General features: G+C 42.7%; 1 long non-coding RNA gene across 1 annotated transcript in view; it reads right to left on the bottom strand.

Moving 5' to 3' along the window:
• The window catches only part of LOC115067626, a 4,687-nt gene extending 2,190 nt beyond the window's left edge, over positions 1-2,497 (bottom strand). Inside the window, exon 1 of the long non-coding RNA XR_003847009.1 lies at positions 2,460-2,497. This is a non-coding gene — a long non-coding RNA (uncharacterized LOC115067626). The remainder of the gene's footprint in view (positions 1-2,459) is intronic.
• Between the last annotated feature and the right edge of the window lie 557 nt (positions 2,498-3,054).

The following is a 3,054-nucleotide window of genomic DNA, read 5'->3' as shown; positions in this document are numbered from 1 at the left end:
AATGTCATCCATATAATGTACAATATACATATCAGGGAATTTTCTTCTAACAGGGTCCAGGGCTACAGCAACATAGGATTGGCAGATAGTTGGACTATTAGCCATGCCCTGGGGGAGGACCACCCATTGAAATCTTAAGGCAGGTTCCATGAAATTAATAGAAGGAATGCTAAAGGCAAATCGACAATGGTCATTCGGATGTAATGGAATAGTAAAGAAGCAATCTTTTAGATCTATTACTATGAGATGCCAATTTTTAGGAATTCCGACCGGAGAGGGCAAGCCCTGCTGTAATGGACCCATTGGCTGCATAGTGGCATTAATGGCTCTCAGGTCTTGTAATAATCTCCATTTTCCTGACTTCTTTTTTATAAAAAATATAGGTGTGTTCCATGGGGAGGTGGAAGGAACATGTCCAGCAAGCCGCTGTTCCTCCACTAGGGCATGTGCTGCCTGAAATTTTTCTTTGGTTAAGGGCCACTGTTCAACCCAAACAGGATCATTAGATTTCCATTGGATGGGAATAGCTGCAGGCAGAGGAACAGTGACCCGTATTAAAAAAGGCCCAAATCTGATCGATTTCCAGGGTATCTAACAATCTGTTCCTCTGGAGATACAGGGTCAGCTCTCCCCTGTTCGTTTATTCCAAGTCCACGACCTTTACTCCAACCAAGATTTCTCATTATCTTATATTCTGGGTTATTTTCCTTTTTTAGCCTGACTTTGTGTGGTAAGAACTACTCCAATTTCATTTAATAGATCCCTGCCCCATAAGTTTACAGGGAGTCCCTGTAAAACATAGGGTTGAAAGTGTCCTTTATTGCCCTCGGCATCCTTCCATTTTAAAATTTTAAGGCTTTTGCTCGGTAGTGCACAGCCAATACCCTGGAGTTGTGCCCTTCCCTGCTCCAAGGCCCAGGATGCAGGCCAAGAATCAAGGGGCATTACACATCAGCTCCTGTGTCCAATATACCAATAAAATTTTTCCTTTCTATATTCAACTCTAAAGTAGGTCTATTTGACATGGAAGCAACCCAAAACACTCCTGGTCCTGTACTGCCGAATCCACCATTTCCTCTAGATCTTTTCATGCATCTATTGTTAGTGAGAAATTGGGGGATTAGTATTAGTTGTGCAATCCTCTCTCCTTGTGAAATGATTGTAACCCCATGTTTTGTAGAGATCATCACTTTTAATTCTCCCTCATAATCCGAGTCTGTAACTCCAGGATGAATCTGGATGCCCTTTAAGATTGTACTGCTTCTACCCAAAATTAAACCTAAGGAATGTCTGGGGAGTGGACCATAGACACCTGTAGGTAGAGCTTGAACCCCCATTTGTGGCATTACCACTGCTCTGGCAGTGGTACAGAGGTCCAATCCTGCACTTCCTGGGGTGCCTCTAATGAGGTCGGAGACATGAAGGGGTTGGTTTGAGGAATAAAACGAATCCTGCCGCTGCCATGAGTCTCTCTGGCAGGTGTCATTGCTCCATACACTGAGGTTCTGGGGCCCTGGAGTGGGGCCCTCTGCCAGTTTCCCTGATTGTTAGATGGCAGTAAAAGATTGCCCATGTTATCAAATTTAGAGTGACAGTTATTGGCCCAATGTATTCCCTTTTTGCATTTAGGACAGAGCCCTGGCGCCCTCTCTTTATTATTATGCAACAGGGAACAATCTTTGCAGAAATGATCGGATCTTCCACAACTAAAGCAGTTGCGATCCCCTCTGCTGCCTGTTGACAGTCTACCTTTTGACGGGCGCAACGCAGCTGCAATCACTTGTCCCTGTATATAATGCACATCCACATCTTTACACAATCTGATGTAATCATTTAGGCTTTTGTGCCTCTGGGCTCTAAGTACTTCTTTGCAATACTGGTTTGCATTTTCATAAGCTAATTGTTTAAACATAATTTTCTAGTCAGTGTATGCATCCTTCTTTATCTACTGAACTGCTTCAAAATTAGTCCTAGAAAAAGTAACCACCTCACAGGAAAAATAATACTAGAATTTTCACCTTTTTCTTAAAGATTTTCAAGTATTGTAGGAACAGAAGTCCATAGAAAACCAATTCAAATTTGACCTTGCTTTACCTAACATATGGGATAACAGGGATATAACAAACAAACAAAACCCAACCAACCAAACAAAAACAACCAATGTCCCCTTTTCTTTCTCTGCCTAGAATCATTTATCCTAAGATTCTTGCAATCATGTTACTGTTCAATAGTTTTGCTTTTCACCTTTATTAGCCTATCAATGTTACATTTTATACATAATATCTAGTCATCCTCTCGATAGGCTCTATTTTAGTCTCCTCTTGCTTCCTCCTCTCCTCCTCTTCATGTTTCATCTTTTACAGTTCATGTTTACTTTATACGTTTCCCATGTTTACAGATATTCTTATGTATTATCCCCAATACGTCCTCGCCGGCCAAGGACGACCCTGTCTGCTTACCTCCTTTCCTCAGATCTCAGTGGGACCTCCACTTGCTGTGCCAACATGTCAAGCTCCGAGTATTCTGGGCAGAGGGCGTCAGGATTGAACAAACTATCACACCAATCATGGAGTGGGAGGAAGGACTTCGACTGCCACTTTATTGTTTGAGACAAGGGTTTAAATACTTTACAGTAGAGGAGATGGAGTCAGGACACATGATAATTGGGATCACCTGACTGTAAGGCTAGTTTTTGGGTCAGGTGCACCTTTTCTCAGAATCAGGAGAAAGTTCTTGTAATAAACAATTCCAGGAAATACCACAGATACCCAAGATCTTACAAGGGGGAGGTGGAGGTCAGGACACCATGTCCCTGCACACATGGGCTTGGGAGGAGCTCCTGGCTCCTTTCTTTTACCAGTTGCATCTATGTGAAGATAAGTCAATGTTCCTGCTCAATCATGTCTGTCTTCACTTGGAAGCATGAATGGGATGTTTCCTCTGAGTTGACCCTCTTCTTTGTAGACTGGACACTAGTTCAAGTCCATCTCATGGGGTCTCCATGTCCTCCCTGAACAAGAAGACAGGTGACTCACCACAGTTGCAGGACATTTT

Source organism: Nannospalax galili, unplaced genomic scaffold (assembly GCF_000622305.1).
Source record: "Nannospalax galili isolate Female #2095 unplaced genomic scaffold, S.galili_v1.0 scaffold1507, whole genome shotgun sequence".
NCBI classification, from domain to species: Eukaryota; Metazoa; Chordata; class Mammalia; order Rodentia; family Spalacidae; genus Nannospalax; species Nannospalax galili.
Note: the sequence above shows the minus strand (reverse complement) of the source record. Positions and strands in the feature narration are given on the sequence as shown.